The sequence below is a fragment of the Protopterus annectens genome, chromosome 10.part0, assembly GCF_019279795.1.
Source record: "Protopterus annectens isolate FY-2018-M chromosome 10.part0, PAN1.0, whole genome shotgun sequence".
Classification (NCBI taxonomy): domain Eukaryota; kingdom Metazoa; phylum Chordata; order Ceratodontiformes; family Protopteridae; genus Protopterus; species Protopterus annectens.
In genome coordinates, this window is record NC_056744.1 from 109,282,332 (window position 1) to 109,301,463 (window position 19,132).

A 19,132-nucleotide genomic window follows, 5' to 3' on the forward strand; every position below is an offset into this window, starting at 1 on the left:
TGCAAAGTATGGGGATGTGGACATATGAAAAGGACTACAGGAATGGAAGTTACAGAAAGACAGAAGGAATTGACAGTGGCATTCTATAAGTATAGGGCAGACAGAGAAAGGGTAGGCAGAAGGGAGAGATGAAGGGAGGAGATGATGCTAGATTCACTTAAAGGTTAGACTAGAAAACCTTATTGTCTCTGTTATTCAGATAAGCTTATTGCCTTTTTTATCCATACAACAAATAAACTAATATAATTTTACCTACCTACTTGGGCCTCATGGAGTTCCTTTTCTCCATAGCATTTTCTATCATGTGCTACTAATCATGAAGAATACAAGCAACTGCAACACTCATGATGTTCTTCGTCTCCCATTGCTGCAGTCCTTACATATGGGTACTCCGCTGTCCACAATCGGCCCAAATACCAAAGGGCTAGAACCGGCGTCGGTCATCGGCGCCCGAGACTGACGTCAGTACGTGCCAGTACAAATGCGCATGACCGACGCCATAACCTCAGTCTTTCTTGCCGCGTGGTCCTAAGCAGAAGCAGCATTTGCAAGTGCCGTTCAGCGTTCTGGAATTGTCGGTTTTCGAGTTTCAGACCAGAGACCAAGTTGGGCTAAGTACTGCTAGACACTTTTGTCTTTTTCTTGCCTCAGTATTGACGGATGTCAGAAAAAAGTTAATAACTGTATTTCTTGTGGGAAACAGATTCCTCATAGGGATTACCATTCACTCTGTATTCCTTGTTTGGGGCCTGAGCACGACGTTGTTGGGTGTCGCTTTTGTGCTACTTTTAACAAGCGTACTATTAAACGTTGGTTGGACTGTGCTAGGCTGGTGTTTGGTAAACGTTGTAATTACAACATGCCGTCGGATTCGCCAACGCCTGGTTCTTCTAAAATACGCAAAGAGAAGTCTTTGCGGTCCAAACAGGATGAGTCGTCCACTCCGGACGCCGGTTCCGGAGAACCACTGACTACTTCAGCGGCTCCTTCTGAAAGTTTACCTGAGTCTCAAGGGGAGCCTTTGTTACTACAGGAAGTGGCTTCTCCTGTGTTAGGCCAGGCTGAGGGTGCTTCTCTAATGTCAGTGGTTCCCTCCCCTCATAGGGTAGTTAGGCCTCCTCCTTCTCAAAGCAAAGGCCATTCTAAGTCTAAGTCTGCCCCTGCTGGTGCTAGTCCCCAGGGTCCAGCTCCTAGGAAGCACATGTTAGAGATGGCTGAAGATTTGATTACTTTAATTAGGGGTTCTATGCCCCCCCCCTGCGAAGAGGCCCAGGGTAGAGACAGAGTTGGTGGGTTTGGTTCAGTCTTCCAATGAGTCAGATTCCTCTGTAGAAGAACTTCAGGATTTCCCTCCCTATTCTGATGCGGAGGCTGAGGACACTACTCCCTCTGCATCCCCTCCAGAAGATTTTTCTTTCTCTGAGACTTTGCATTCCATGAGGGAACATTTCAAATGGGAGGGCCAGGATTATTCTGATTCTCGAAAAAGGCTAAGAGAATTCTTGTTTTTGCCTCAGCATAGGCCATTGGCTATTCCCCCTGTACTGGATGTTGTTCAGGATGTATTTTCTGAGGCTGCCCTTAACCCAGATTCTCTGCCTCCTGCCCCGGTTAAACCAGATAGATACTATAGGGTTCCGGAAGCTCACAAGTACTTATATAAGAGTCCTAGGGCTGATCCAGAAACTATTACTCAAGGCCCCAAAGGTGTTAGGGCTTCTGTGGTTAGGAATCCAGTTCCTCTGGACAAGGATGCTAGGGCCCTGGATAGGTGGGGTAAAAAACTGTATACCTCTTCTACTTTGGCTATGAGAGCTTTAAATTGTCAGTTTCATATGCTCAGGTATCAAAATTATTTGCTGGGCCAATTGAAATGTAAAGTAGATGCTTTAGCTGAAGGTATTGAATGTAAGGAGCTTCAGGATTTAGTGCATGCTTCAGACCAAGTTGGTAAGCATTCTTTGCAGTGTGGTTTTGATGCTTTACAGGCTTCTTCCAGGGTGGCTGCTACTAGTTCAGTTGTTCTCAGGCATGCCTGGCTTAAAGATCAGACCTTGTCGGAGCATGTTAAGGCTCGAATTATGGATACTCCTCTGCAATCTGATGTTCTTTTTGGCCCTCCAGTAGAATCAGTTTTGAAAAAAATGGAGGAAAAAGCTAAGTCTATGCAGACAGTTAAGGACTTTTTACAGGTTCAGCCCCCTAAGTTCAGTAGGAATTGACCTGCTAAGGGATGGTTTTTCCCCTCTTCGGATTATCAACCTAGGGGCAGGTCGAGGCGAGGTAGAGGTAGGGCTTCCTCTCAGGGCCCTGTTACTTCTAGGTCTTTGAGTTCTTCTACCCCTTCTGCTGGGGAGGGCAGGGGTCAGTCCTTTCGGAAACAGACCCAATGACCTTTGTCTTCAGCTGCCGGACTCTGCCTTGCTGGTAGCTCCTCTAGGAGGAAAACTGGGACTTTTCAAAAGGAATTGGCATTTGGTTACCCAAGACAAATGGGTATTGGACATAATAAATCGAGGCTACAAATTTTATTTTCACACATTCCCTCCTTTCCAAGGTATGCCGGATGTGCCTCATCAGCAAAGACTGGAAGCACAGGCACAAATTTCTTCTCTGCTTTAGTTGGGAGCAATACAGGAAGTACCTTCTGCAGAAAGAGGCACAGGGTTTTATTCCCGTCTTTTCTTAGTGCCAAAGAAAGGAAATACTTGGAGGCCAATTCTGGATTAGTCCATTCTAAACACCTTTCTGGAAATTCCAAAATTCAAGATGTTAACACTGCAACAGCTGTTACCTATGCTGGGCAAAGATCACTGGATGGTGACTCTGGATCTCAAAGAGGCCTATCTTCACATTCCTATCAGGCCCAGTTGCAGAAAATTCCTGAGATTTCGGAATGGGAATTTGCATTATCAGTTCTCTGCATTGCCCTTTGGCTTGTCTACTGCGCCCAGGATATTCACAAAAGTCCTGGCTCCAGTAATAGCTTTTCTCAGACTAACAGGAATTCAAATTCATCCTTATCTGGACGACTGTTTGATTCTGGCTCAAGGCAAGCACGAACTTCTTCAACATCTGCAGTATGTCATGACAGTTTTAAGTTGCCTAGGGTATTCTGTGAATGAAATAAAGTCCAGTCTAGTACCCTCACAAGAGATGTGTTTTCTGGGTGTAAGACTGAATACAGCTGCTCAGATGGCATTTCTTACCCCGGACAAACAAAGAAATCTTCACCTATACTTCCAACAGCTATCAGTAATGTCCAGGCTGACTGCAAGGACAGTCCTTCAAGCCTTGGGGTTCATGGCATCTTGCATTCTAGTACTTCCCAATGCCAAACTGCATATGAGGAAGCTACAATGGTATCTCAAAAGCGTTTGGACTCAACACAGCCACGATTTGGACACTGTCATTCGGATTCTACCTTGCATTCAGAAAGAATTTCTGTGGTGGGCTCAGGAATGTCACCTAAACAAGGGGCTCTCTGTGACCCAACCAGAGGCAAGTCAGATATTGACGACAGACGCCTCGGAGTCAGCCTGGGGAGCTCATTTCAGAGGAAAATGGATTCAAGACCTTTGGCCCCAGAGCTACTTCACTTGCATATCAACATGAAAGAGATGCTGGCAGTTCAATTTGCTTTGGAAGGATTCAAGAGCCTACTTCAACCAGGACTGGTGTTGATTCGAACAGACAACACAACTGTCATGTGGTACATCAACAAGCAGGGGGAACTCATTCTTACCCTCTTTGCAGACAAGCAATGCTGTTATGGGAAACTGCTTTGAATCTGCACATCACTCTTCGAGCACAGTTTCTGCCAGGAGCACAAAATTCGTTAGCAGATGTTCTGAGCAGACAGATTGTGGATCCTCACGAATGGAAATTGGACCCTCAGGTATTTCTTCAGTTGACCAGGGCTTGGGGAACTCCAGACATAGATCTGTTCGCTTCTCCTCTGAATTTCCAACTGCCACTGTTTTGCACAAGGCTGTTTCATCCAAAAGCCTGGAAAATAGATGCACGTGTATGCTTTTCCTCCTTTGCCTCTTCTTCCAAAGGTGCTGTTGAAAGTCAGGAGGGACAAACCTTGCATGATCCTTATAGCACCGGATTGGCCTCGTCAGCATTGGTACCCTCTGTTGAGGAGCTTAATTCATGGAACACCTTGGCCATTACCACAGATTCCTCACTTATTGTCTCAGGAAAACAATCATTTTCTCAATGTCAGGGTGCAATCCCTACACCTGACAGCCTGGCGCATTCTGTTTTAGAGAAGGAGGGCCTTCAGCTCCCTCAACAAGTTTTGGATGTTATTTTGGAAGCCAGGCGTCCTAGTACTCGAAAAGTTTATGCTGATAAATGGAAGAGATTTTTTCTTTGGAGTTCAGCTGAAGGCTTTGATGTCAAATTGCCTAATTTGAGTTGTACATTGCAATATTTGACTATTTTGTTGGACAAGGGTTTGTCCTTCTCTTCTGTAAAAGTGCATGCTGCAGCTATTTCTACTCACTATGATTGTGACCCTCCTTTATTTTCACATCCATTGGTTAAACAGTTTCTTAGAGGGGCAAAGAATATAAGACCCCCACGGAGGGCTCCTACTCCTACCTGGGATCTTAATTTTGTTTTGGAAAAGCTGACTCTGCCTCCTTTTGAACCTGCAGCTACAGCTGAATTGAAGTTGTTGTCTTGGAAGACTGCTTTTTTATTGGCTGTTACTTCTGCTAGAAGGGTATCTGAATTACAGGCCCTCATGGCAGTGGAACCTTTTCTGATTTTTCACAAGGACAGAGTTTCCTTACGTACTAATCCTACTTTTCTGCCTAAAGTGATTTCTAATGTGGCATTGAACCATTCTATACATTTGCCTACTTTTTATGCTGACCCCCAAAATGAAGGGGAAAAAGTTTTGCATTCTTTGGATGTACATAGGCAGTTAAGGTATTATTTGTTCAGAACCAAAGAGTTCAGAAGATCTCAACAATTATTTGTTTCGTTTGCTTTGACTTCACGAGGGAAAGCTGTCTCGAAACAAACTATTTCCAAGTGGATTGGCCATTGTATTGCTTTTTGTTACTCTTATCATGGAAAGGAGGTTCCATTTGGGATCAGGCCTCATTCTACTAGGGCTACGGCCACCTCTACTGCTTTTTTGAGAGGGGTAGCTACTAAAGACATTCTAGAGGCAGCTACTTGGAGTTCTGTACATACCTTTACAAAGCATTATCATTTACCTCTTTATTCTAGGTCTAGGGCTGGGTTTGCCACTGCAATCTTACAGGGCATGTTAGCAGCTCCTACTGCTATTTAGTTAGCCAGCCTCCCTTTTTTCCGTTGCTCTGGGATTCTACCCATATGTAAGGACTGCAGCAATGGGAGACAAAGAACATAGTACAGTTTTATACCTACCATAAATGTAGATGTTCGAGGATCTCCATTGCTGCAGTCCAATTTTCCCTCCCTCCTTCCCCCCTTTTCTTTTTAGGCTGGGGTTTGGGTGGTGTTTTTTGCATTCTGACGTCTGAGGCAAGAAAGACTGAGGTTATGGCGTCGGTCATGCGCATTTGTACTGGCACGTACTGACGTCAGTCTCGGGCGCCGATGACCGACGCCGGTTCTAGCCCTTTGGTATTCGGGCCGATTGTGGACAGCGGAGTACCCATATGTAAGGACTGCAGCAATGGAGATCCTCGAACATCTACATTTATGGTAGGTACAAAACTGTACTTTTTTTTTTCTTTCAGGAGGGCAATGTCCACACACTCCCAAATGTATTGCTCTCACTGAAAGTTCGCTGCATCCCGGAGAAAGTGTGATCACTGGTAGGTATTGTAAAGTCTGTTTCACTCTTTTCCAAGCAGGCAAATAGATTGATCCCTGTAGTGCTAAACATGTATCAGCATGTGATCTCATTCATATGTGCTTCATGATAAAGTCGAATTAGTAACTGAATGCTTGCACTGCTGTGCTCTGTCTGCTGTAATATAAGTTCAGTGATGTGAGCAACTTCCTTTAACCCACCTCATGTTTTTAAGAACTCCCATTTTAAGTCTGTCAGTTTCTCCAGGATACTGTTCTAAAGTTGCACCCATATTTCATAGCATTAGTTTCTCCTTCTCATTTCTGTACTGAACCTGATGTCTCTCCCTCTCTTCTCTGAAGGCATAGTTGAAGAATTATGTTAATTGTAAAAATGTACATGGCAGTAACTGCACAGGTAATATGCACCTGGCAGTACCTGTACAGGTTTTCTTTATGGCTTTAGAGGACTTTGTCTTATGTATTTTGTCCCTTCTAGAAACTAGGGAACAATATATTTTTATGTACCCCAAGGTTACAGTACTGACTTGATTTTATTGCTTGTGCTAATTGCTTTTATGTGTCAGGATGCACAATGTAAGTATGCTGTTTCTCTCTAAGTGTTACATTAAAAGAAGACAAGGGCACCACAGGAAAAGAAGAGGTGTGACCCACTGATTTCTTGGTTTAGAAACGTTTGACCTCAAAACAACTTTTAGAAGAGTGCAGGCAACTACACAAAGCTAAACCAGTAGCATCATATTTCTGGAACCGGGAACAGTGTACAGAAACAGTTTCACTGCTAAACTTTGAATTAAGTTGATCAGGATCAGTCAGCTGTCAAAACCTTCTAAATTCACCATCTGTCTGTCACTTTAGTTATTTCTAGTTGCATTATAATTATCGCTTAATTAAATTGTGACACCATGCAGCTGTCTGTCTATACAGAGTTTTGCTGTGAGCTCCGTGGTGTTACGTGGGCCCACCAGTTCTGTTACAAAGCTCCTCAGAAAAGCAGCCATGCCATTTTCGTCTGTTAGTAGATGTATGTTAAAATGAGTAGACCGATAGCATTGAACCACGGTATTTTGCAGTTTCTCTATTTCTCTGTATGGAGTCTTGTTTTTGGTTCCTTATTTTCAGTGTTAGTTTCTTTTTTTCCAAAAACATTTTTTATTTTGTTTTCATTATAAACATATGCAAATATACATATAACAAATACAATAGACAAATAACAAATCAGTGTTAGTTTCTGATTGTGTTCCTGATGTCTGTTTTTATCTCCTGTTCTCAAGCCTTTGATAAATCTTGCATTATGAATAAATGAGGTTTAACTTAGGAAACAAGCCAATCCATCTTCTTTGACCAGTCCAATTCATATATTTTCTGTGGTTTTCATCTTTGGAATAGAAGGTTTTGCCTTATTTTTCATTTTGTACTCGATGTCTGTTAAAATTTTGGATTGCAGAAATGGCCTAAGGTAGAAGTTCTTTATTTGTTTACACCATGAGCACAAGCAGGAAACAATGATCCCCTTAAGTTCACAAAGCATGCATGAGATGAATGTAAATTTCAAACCTGGGTTTTTGCTCATTCATGTTCCATATTTGGTGCTTTCATTCCCCAGTGATATTCTGGTTTCAGTTAATTATTTTTGAATATATGTGTTTTTCTTTTTGTTTCCATCTTTTTGCTTTTCTGTCTTTTTTTAGTGTTCCTGCTGTACAAAACCAGATGATTAGTGGTCTTTCCACCTCTACATGTGGGACTATAGTTTTGTGGTATAATGGAGCAAAAACAAAATCAGCCACCATTTTGCTCCTTTTCCTTCAGAACAAAATTGTCTGCATTAAAGAGTTGTTCTGTTAACATGACTGAATCGGCCTACAAACAATTGTCTTTCTGTTGAGCTGGCAAAGTTTTCGCACATCACATGAAATTTATTAGTTTAGCTCTATTCGTGAAATTCTAATTTTCATGATCACTCATGAACTTTCCCTATTATGTTTGATAAGTTCATCGTTTACATCTTTAAGACATTTACACGGCTATGTGCTTGATATCAGCATATGTGATGAAATGTTTCCCACACTTTAGTCACACAGGGCAGTTAACTCATACAAAGGTAAATAGGACAAGTAAGGAAACATAAAGAAATCAATTACTTAAATATGATGGTCAGACAGCTTTGATTTTTCCTAGATGACCATAACGTGCTCCTTAAATGCAGTTTGTTACTGTTTTATGTATATTCAGTCCATCTCAGTGCTGCATTTTTGACAGGTGCTTCTTTGTTATTAGTTTCTGTCAGGTATTTGCACTGCTGATAAGAACAAGAGACTGATAGTCTGGAAACATGCCTACTTTAGCTGTGCAAGCACTTGAGTATCGTTTTCCATGCAAAAATATATAACTCTATCTTTTGGCTAGTGGAAATGCGCATAGAGACATAGAATAGCTCTAGCTGAAAATCTTAATAACAGCACAATGAGAGCACTTTATACACAGGAAACAAGAACTTAATGGGAAGCCGAGAGAGAAATGCTAAGCTTTTTTTTTTTTTTTTTTTTTGTAAGAAAGTGCAGTGATTTCTGCTTCTTGTTCTGTTTGATTAATTTGTTTTCCTAATCTTGTGACTGTGCTGCTCCTGGACCATGCGTATGGAGTGCCTTTCAATTCATGCATGTCGATTTAGTGTCACAGCAAGATTTGCACGAGTGGTGTAGCTGCATAGGGCACCAGTGTGTAAGGGGTGCAAAGTTACAAAATAGTGCTATTTGAAAGTTTAACATAACACAGCAAATGACCAAGCAACCAACGGAATTTTATTTTTAGTAGCTTCTTGCATCCTGATTTCCTGACCTATAACACTGACATTTTGGCCTGTGACATTGACTTCCTGTTCAAATGACACAAAGATCACTGATAGTGACATATGATGGCATTAGCACATGCAAGCAAGCAGACATAGCGGGATGAAGAATATCATACATTCTGGCAAAATATTTGTGCATCAGACTTTCAGGGCAGTAGTCAGTGACAGTAGAAAATTGAAAAATGTTTAGTTTGAACTGCCTTTGGAATGGGTGATGGTATTTTAGCATTTGTAGTCAAGGAGCTGCAGGATATAGGAATATATTATTCATTTTGGCATAACATTTATGTAGCAGGCAGCACAAAACTGAAATTATTATTTGATCTACATTAGTAATGACTGATAGCATTTTAGCATGTGTAAAGCAGACACTGTGGGCAGGGGAATATTAGTCATGTTGGCAATGGCAAAATATTAATGCAGCAGACATTCAGTAACAGTGTAAAACTGGAAAATTGTTTTTCTGTAATAATAATACTGTTGTAATTCTGATGTATCAGTCCAGAAAAGCCACCTGGTGTGAAGTTCAAACTTAAAGCCAGTGAAAACTGCATCAGCAGTGGGAATGCTGCCTCTAAATTTATTTTATTATTTGATGACCAGGAAATTCTGACTAGGACTGAGCCTATTTTCAGCAGAGGTCTGGGCAAAATGTTTTAGATGCATGTCTTTGGAATATGGGAGGAAACCAGAGTAACCAGAGGAAACGCACATGAATGTAGGGAGGACATGCAGACTCCGCACAGAAAACACTCCAGCTGAGAATCGAACTGGAGAACATCTTGCTGTGAGGCGACAATGTTAACCGCCGCACCGCCCAAGTCAGTGTGTAAAATGCAAGTATGGTGTTTCCCTGTAAAAGCCACTAAACAGCCAGTGAAAGACAATGTGATCATGGTGATTTCATTTTTAGCTAGTCAGTCAGTTGGCTAAACTCACAGCTACCATAATAATGAAAATAAAAAATGTATAGCTAGCACCATTTTTGTATAGAATTGAAGCCCTGACTGACCTGTTTGACCCAGAATTAAAAAGTGGCTCAAGCACCTGCTATACCTGCAATTGAGGGAGAGAGGAGAGATGTGGTTTTGCTGGTTGACCTCTCTTCAGGGAAGGGGTGTGAGGCATGTCTGGTCACTCAGCCCCATTGGGAATCCCCACTGGAGATCCCACAGGAGCTCTGGCTTCAAATTGGCAGAAATGTCTTTCGGAGTTACATCTCTTGGAAAAAGCAGTTGCTATACCTTCACTGATACCCATTGCAAAATGAGCCCAGAGTAGTACTTGGCATGTATAGTGGGGTTAAAGTACAAAACACCCTGACCATGGGTAGGTGATGGCTTTGCTCTCTGCTGCTCAGCTAACCCTCTGTTGGAAGGAGTTGAGTGTGAGTTGTAGAGCTCTTATCTCCCAGGGGGAGCAAAATGGTGGATTAATGGATTAATTAAGTGAACAGGGAAAAGGGAGGAGGTAGGAGAGAAAAAAATAAAACAGAAAACAAAAAGGAAAGAAAACTCCAAATGTGACTTGATAGTCTCTGGGTTTGAACCACAAGGTAATAGAAATTATTAGTGACACTAATAGTGATGATAACACAGAGACACAACCAGCAAGCTTGCTGGATGAAGAAGAAAAAGTTGAAATATTTAATGTAGCCATTGTGAATGATCAATGACTAAAATGAAGACTCACTGCAAATAATTTTTCAGTCAGATGATCCCATGACCTGGTCATCAATTGCAGATACAACCTTCATTTATGGTTCATGTGGAGACTGGAAATGAGTGAAGTAAATGTAGAAAAGTCAGTGTGTAATCCTTATTATCCTCCTGGTGTAATGTCTGCACATGCTCAGTATAACCTTTGAACAAGTGCTGTGTGGAGGTTCCATTCAACACCCCCATGAGTTCCTTAGCAAATGCTAAAGATTAAAACGTAATTATTTTAATATAATACGAAGAGAGGTTAAGCACTTACTATATTGTGTATAATTCTGCTGAAAATGAATTTCTGGTCTATGAGCGCTCTTGCTGTGAAACTGTGGTTGTGGTACTGTCTTTATGCGCAGATTTGAAGAGACTGTACTGCCTGTGTGCAGATCAGTGTAGCAGCAGGGCTACAGAGAGCCCAACCCACAACTGTACAGTTATTAGCTTCTTTTAGTCCCTCTTTTTCCTGCCCGTCTTTTCCACTGTCTACTTACTGGGAGAGAAGCTGGTATTTCCTTTTATTCACTTTTTATAGAGCCAGCCTAAAAGGGAGTGCCACATTTATGCATTGCACATGGGACTATTGTTGTTTGATGTCTGTGGCTGTCATCGCTCCATCTTCAGTTTCTATGGCAATCTGTATCCCTGTAAAGTCTTTCCTGGCTTACAACCACCCCCACTTTCTGTCAATGTAGGGTTTTAATGTTATGTCACAGTGTATTTATTGGAAGACACATTTTAATAACTACAGCACACTTTTTGTTAGGTATTGGAGGCTTCATTTTATTTTAGAGTTTTTCCCTGGTTATTACTTACTTAGCCCCTCCCACATGACATTGTGGTTTAGGCATTATATGAAATGCTCAACTGTAGATAGTTGATATGTTAATTTCAGTTAATCGTGCAGAAGTCACTTGGGGTAGTTATATGAGACAGCAATCAGCTTCCCCTCAAAGAATGGGAGATTGTGTTAATGGTTTTTCCTTGTGGGATGGCTGAAGCCATTACCTCACTGATGACTCACATTAGTGTGGTGTGCAGTGGAGGTAATCCTGGTATGTAATTGTACCTCCTACACATTTTAAAGAAAAGAAAAAGACAATAGCAGGTTCGAATTATTTAGTGGAGGAATCCATTATTTTACAAAACAAAAAATCCTGAAAGAAAGTCTCAAACTGTTCGGGACGAGAACACAACCATATACAAGAAAATTCCCAAACAGGTATGTCCACCAACAGTATATATGTCAGCAAAATAAATCCAAACCGGTTAAGGTTGAAGAATAGATTTAATATTTGAAAACTAAATCAGGTTTAGCGCTTTCACTCGCAACAATAGCGAGCTTCCTCAGAACAGTTAAAATAAATTCCTTACATTCATTTATATTTAAAATTGGCGCCAAAAAGCGCTGATTAAAAACAGTCAATTTAAAGTGATATAACGCACATTGTGATGTGTTAATAAACTTCTGAAGTTACCCTAAGCAATTGATCTCCTATTACTGTTGACAAATATATGTATGTGAAATAAAAAATGTGTATAAAAATGAATGAATATTACTATACTAAGCTCCATTAAAATGTTAACACTCATAATAAATGCAAGCATCAATTGTTTAACATCAATAGAGGTTTTATAGACAAGTAGTCATTTATGCCTGGTGTAGATGTGGCATCTGTTAAAACTTGCCAATATAATTCTCTATATGCCAAATAATTTTTAATATTGCCTCCTCTTGGGTTGTTCTTTATAACCTCTATTATAGCAAATTTAAATTTGTGTTCAATCCCTTTTTCAATAATGTGTCTAGCTAGGGCATTCTTCTTATCTTTCCTTTTCATACAGTATATGTGAGAGTATATTCTTTGCTTAAACAACCTCTCGGTCTTTCCGATGTAAAATGCTGGACAGACCATGCACAATGCTATATATACCAGCATCTTTGTTTTACAATTACCTTTTGACATATGTAGTTTGGTCCTATTTATATTCATTAACATGGCAGGGCTTTTTTCATAAATATAACTGCACTGGTTGCAGGCCCCACATTTACTTGTATGTATGTTGATCCCTCTCATCTCAGATTTGTTTAATTCTAGTAAACACTTTATATTCCTACCCATTTTGTTGACAAATAATGGTCTAGTTCCTACTATGTCCGATATTTCTTGTTCACTTGTCAATATGTACCAGTTTTTTATCATAATGTCTTTAATTACATTACTAAATGGACCATATTCAATAATGCGCCTTTTGAAGTTATTTACAACTGTATTAGTTGTGTCATTAATAACCACTTCTCGCCCTGTATTTGATCCAAGAAGTGAAGTGTATCTGCTATCTCTCAGTTCCATGATATAGGTGGATATGTCATTCATTAGGTCTAAGTCATATCCCCTTTCTAAAAATAGTGATGTAATATATTCTATCTCCTTTACCATGTCTGTGTGTTCAGAAGTCATTCGCATGGCTCTGATACATTCCCCTTTGTAAATATTACATTTCACTCTTCTTGGATGATAACTATGAAAATCTATATAAGAATTTGAAAAAGTGGCTTTTCTATATATAATAGATTTTAAACGCCCATTTTCCACTGAAACTAATGTATCGAGGTATGGTACCCCTTCATTATTGTATACTGCAGTAAATTTTAAATATTCACTACTAGCATTTATGTGTGTAATGAAGTCTGTATAAGAACTGTCCTCGTCATTCCACATAATATAAATGTCATCCAAAAATCTGGAATAATAATAAAGGGACTTAAAGTATATACTGTTGAACAGTATATACTTTAAGTCCCTTTATAATAATAATAATAAAGGGACTTAAAGTATATACTGTTGAACAGTATATACTTTAAGTCCCTTTATTATTATTCCAGATTTTTGGATGACATTTATATTATGTGGAATGACGAGGACAGTTCTTATACAGACTTCATTACACACATAAATGCTAGTAGTGAATATTTAAAATTTACTGCAGTATACAATAATGAAGGGGTACCATACCTCGATACATTAGTTTCAGTGGAAAATGGGCGTTTAAAATCTATTATATATAGAAAAGCCACTTTTTCAAATTCTTATATAGATTTTCATAGTTATCATCCAAGAAGAGTGAAATGTAATATTTACAAAGGGGAATGTATCAGAGCCATGCGAATGACTTCTGAACACACAGACATGGTAAAGGAGATAGAATATATTACATCACTATTTTTAGAAAGGGGATATGACTTAGACCTAATGAATGACATATCCACCTATATCATGGAACTGAGAGATAGCAGATACACTTCACTTCTTGGATCAAATACAGGGCGAGAAGTGGTTATTAATGACACAACTAATACAGTTGTAAATAACTTCAAAAGGGCGTGCATTATTGAATATGGTCCATTTAGTAATGTAATTAAAGACATTATGATAAAAAACTGGTACATATTGACAAGTGAACAAGAAATATCGGACATAGTAGGAACTAGACCATTATTTGTCAATAAAATGGGTAGGAATATAAAGTGTTTACTAGAATTAAACAAATCTGAGATGAGAGGGATCAACATACATACAAGTAAATGTGGGGCCTGCAACCAGTGCAGTTATATTTATGAAAAAAGCCCTGCCATGTTAATGAATATAAATAGGACCAAACTACATATGTCAAAAGGTAATTGTAAAACAAAGATGCTGGTATATATAGCATTGTGCATGGTCTGTCCAGCATTTTACATCGGAAAGACCGAGAGGTTGTTTAAGCAAAGAATATACTCTCACACATACTGTATGAAAAGGAAAGATAAGAAGAATGCCCTAGCTAGACACATTATTGAAAAAGGGATTGAACACAAATTTAAATTTGCTATAATAGAGGTTATAAAGAACAACCCAAGAGGAGGCAATATTAAAAATTATTTGGCATATAGAGAATTATATTGGCAAGTTTTAACAGATGCCACATCTACACCAGGCATAAATGACTACTTGTCTATAAAACCTCTATTGATGTTAAACAATTGATGCTTGCATTTATTATGAGTGTTAACATTTTAATGGAGCTTAGTATAGTAATATTCATTCATTTTTATACACATTTTTTATTTCACATACATATATTTGTCAACAGTAATAGGAGATCAATTGCTTAGGGTAACTTCAGAAGTTTATTAACACATCACAATGTGCGTTATATCACTTTAAATTGACTGTTTTTAATCAGCGCTTTTTGGCGCCAATTTTAAATATAAATGAATGTAAGGAATTTATTTTAACTGTTCTGAGGAAGCTCGCTATTGTTGCGAGTGAAAGCGCTAAACCTGATTTAGTTTTCAAATATTAAATCTATTCTTCAACCTTAACCGGCTTGGATTTATTTTGCTGACATACAAAACAAAAAATAGATGTTCCGGTACTAGACCGTACGGATGAAGTTGGAGATCTGAGATAAATTAAAAAGAAGAATTTGTTGACAGGAATGTGACACAAAAGTGGAGACAAATAAAGAGTTAAGGGCTAAAAATCACCTAAATGACAGCTGGTTATGCTCTTGCTCCTCACCTGGCTGAACTTACTCATTTCCCCACCTCAGCCCACCCTCTAACTCTTTGTCCCACCTTCTACTCTGATTTATATGCACTTTTTGACAAAACATAGTTGTATGTTATTGAAAAAACATTGTTGTGTAGTATTCCATTTTATAGTATGCTTTTTTTATCTGCTCTGTATAATTTTGTGCTATTATACTGTGTACTTGTATGTATGTGGAGCTTTTCACCCCGGGCCTCTGCTGAAAATGGGCAACTCTCCAGTCAGACTTCCCCCAGTAAATAAATATTCAATAAATAAAAATAAATGAAACAAATCTTGAGATTCAGTTGATGGACGTTAAGTGTATTAGAACTTCGTCAATAAGGGAAATACAAGCAACACAAACTCAGGTGCACAGAGTCTTATGATCACAAAAAATGAAAGCTTCATAGCAGCAAATATCATGACTTCAGATTTACAGTTCTTAATACTCTTATTAAATAAAACTGATTATTTTAACACAAGAACATGTTCTTGTTGCAATGAATGAGGAGTTTATCTGCCATGTGCTGTTTTTTACTTTTTCTTAATGTCTGTGTGTTACAGTCCTAGAATTTCCTGCCATTTGGTAATACTTGCTCAGCAGGAAGTCTGATTCAGACATTTACTACCCTGTGGAAGTCTTTCCTCACATTGCATTTGAACCTGCTGCTTGTCCTTGATGTAATAATCCTTGTTCTTATGCATGTGTGGAAATCATAATGTGGCACACTGATTGTATTACCCTCCATCACCAACTTCTCTAGGGAGTCTGCACAAAGTTTTACTTCATGTGAATACTAGTGCAGCTCTTTCATAAGCCTTTTTGTCCTTCTGGGAATATTTTCTAATTTGCCTGTGTTGTTCAGGTGAAGCAGTTTCTGGAAGTGGAGGCAGTTCTGCTGGTAATTACTTGTATCGTTCCATGACCCCTTTCTCCAGATGGAAATACAATTTGGTGTCAACCTTAACATTCTGCTTAAATTCCCCAGCACACATGTGCACACACACACACACACACACACACACACACACACACACACACACACACACACACACACACACACTCACAGAGCCTTCTTCATGGTTCATTATTCTGTAATCTCCTGTGGACCTGTATTCCAAATATGTTTTTTTGTTAGATTAACTGCTAGGCTGCTTGCAGTGGACTTTTCAATGATCCCACCATTGTCCCACTGTGGGTAACAATATCCCAATGTAACCCATTACCAGGGGGGGGTCCCACCTTAGGGAAAAAATGTTGGAGTTCTTTAGTTTGGTTCATGTCATGGGCAGGTAGAGGGGACCTGTGGGCAGGTATTGCAGCTTCCTTCTTCATTTGAACAGGATTTTTATGTTGTATCTGTCATACCCTGACCCCGGAATGCAGGCATGGAGTGACTTAAGTGCATGTGCTTCAGACATTACTGTGTATAGCTCAAGATCTCCACTTGCATCCAATGCTATGTTAAGTGCTGCTGGTTATCTCATGTAGTAATCAGGTAGTAAGCAGCCATCATCTGTGTCTGTGGGAGTGGTGAGCTGGCCTCTAGCTGCTCCAGTGCTTTCTTCTGGTTAGTCTTTAATGGCTGAGATGATGGATAACCTGGTTTGTCAGTGATCCAGGTGGAAGGCGAGTTTCAGAGACATCATGTCTGCTGTTTGTTCTGCATTTTACTTCATTTCAGTATTTTACACACATGCTTCAGCTGCTACCATTTCATGTGTCTTCACTTCTGAGTCGTACTTCTTTTAATAAATTATTCTTCACAATTCCTTAACTTCATTTTAACTTCATTCCATATTGCCAGTGCCATAATATTTATTACTTTAGAAAATATTGATCCCATGCAATTTAAAGTAAAGGTAGAAGTGGGTTCATAGGATCAGAAGAGCTACAAGGCAACTGAGCCACTATTTTCAACCCTTAGGCCTTTCCTCTCTTTTCAATGAGGGTCTGGCCATTCATATCAGTGGTGAATTTATGATCACCTGTTCAGTTGTCCAGCTGATTTTTAAAGGCAGAGTGGTCCAGAGAAGGGTTGGTGGTGTATGTCAATCTATCCCTCCTTTTTGACTTATTTATTCGTTGGCATAGATTTAGATCTTTGACTCTGGAGTTACCTGCAGTGTTTGACTTAGTGAAATATAAGAGTTCTTGGACCACTGTATCCCTTATGGCCTTGTAAGGAAGGCCCAGACCACCTCTAAGGAGTCTATATGAAACTGAGTTTAGGGATACAACCGCCAGTCTTTCTTTGTAGTTTAGATCTTTTAGGCCCTTGATCTTTCTAGTTACAAACCTCTTGGATCTTTCCAATTGCTTGATAATGTTTGGCAAGGTGCATCCCAGAGGGGACCCTGTATTAATTGATGGGTTTAATCAGTGCAGAATACAAGGAGGTGAGGACTTCTTTTGATCTGGGAGAAGTACATATTGCTATAAGCTGTGCAAGATAACAGGATTTCCTAAACACCATTGCAGCATGATGGTCAAATGTAAATGAGCTGTCCACTCAAGTACCCAGGTCTCTCATGACCTTTTCATTTTGAAGTGATTTGCTATCTATGATATACGCTGGAGCTGTGGGGGTGTTTACCAAAATCTACAATATTGCACCTTTGCCATTCAGCTTCAGCCCATTTTTAGTACACCAGCTATTGACAAGTGTAAGCTCATGCCAAATGTATGTCAGAGGGGCACTTAACTACGACTCCCAGCTTGTAATCAACTGCAAACTTTGTTAACAGAAGATCCCCATTTGACAAGTGGAGATGTGAGAATTAGTTGCAAGAAGGTCCCAGCACAGATCCCTGGAGAACTTGTCACATTCATTCTCTCAGAGGATGCACTCCCAACTTTTACTATGTGAGTCCTGTTTCTAAGCCATTTGACTATCCACCTTACTACTATTGACTGTTGACAGTAAGAACATAAGTATCATTTTGCAAAGTATCTCCCCCTTAAACTATTCATCAGGATTAAAGATCTTTTTGTAAAATTGATTAATATTGAATCTAATGATTCTGCTTCCACTGTTTTTACTGTTGAATTAGTGAGTTTTTACTATAATTAGTTTATTGGTTCCTTCTGGTGGCACAAAGTTTTCAGGCTAGTTGTTTTGTATTGAACTTTAAACACTCAGTAGCAAGTTCACTCAAACATTATTCTAAACTAACCGAACTCCAAGCAGTTATAGTCACACCTGCCCCCCAGAGCCATGCCTGTCAAAATGATGGACCAGCACTTCCTTACAACTTCTGCAGCCAGCTTGCTTGAAATAAATATCTTCAGACAATGTAAATGCTGTCTGACAATCATTTATTACTACAATGGCATAACACAGTGTGTGAGAGATATACATATATAATGTCCTTGGAGGCAAAAATCTCACACACAGTCAACCAGACACCAAAATCGTTAGCAGCGCACCACGCCTCTCCAAGACCATCACAATACACATAATCTGTCATATGCTGGAGATTCTAAAGATTAACTTGCCTAAACCTCAAAGACCTCCCTAACAAAACACAGACACAAAGCACACTCAGCAGGTTAAGCCTACCTCCTCATACACTGCAAGGAGTCCCAAAATTGCAGTTGCTAAGTCCATAATGCAGGCGTTGATCCAAGCAACCATTCTTGATATACATGACTCCTTTGTAAGACATACAGGTATACCAGTTATCAGGCTGAGGAAGGAAAGAGTGATGGTTAGTTGCTTGTCTGATGTCAGAATCTGACAGGTCATGCACACACACACAAATCTCTGATCAGCAAGTAGCCTGAAGTGGCTTATGCCAGTGTTAATGACTTGAGGTGCATCTCCCTGGATTATCTGAAGAGAGATATGATGGAGTTCTCAGACTATGTGTCCCAGGCAGGTATGAGCCTAGCATACAACCTTCTCCAAGGATGATGCCACAATATGAGCAAAAAATAATTGACTTCAATAATTGACTTAATTTTGGCTGTCACTCGAAGGGGAGCCAATATTTGTTAGCCTGGAAGGATATGATTGACAGAACAAACTGCCTCACCAGGGATGGCCTGCATCTGTTCCCTCTAGGGTTTCTATTATTGACAAAAACATTGCCTACCCCCCAGTCTGGCTTTTTAGGCAACACCAACCTGATAAATCTACTAACATAATGAAATAAGCAAAGGAAAA

The 19,132-nt window shown here is 39.6% G+C and overlaps 1 protein-coding gene across 2 annotated transcripts in view; it reads left to right on the forward strand.

Annotated features, from left to right (window-relative positions):
• Positions 1–19,132, forward strand: part of AATK (apoptosis associated tyrosine kinase) — a 2,480,061-nt gene that overhangs the window by 1,861,048 nt on the left and 599,881 nt on the right. The gene's annotated exons all lie outside the window — the stretch shown is intronic.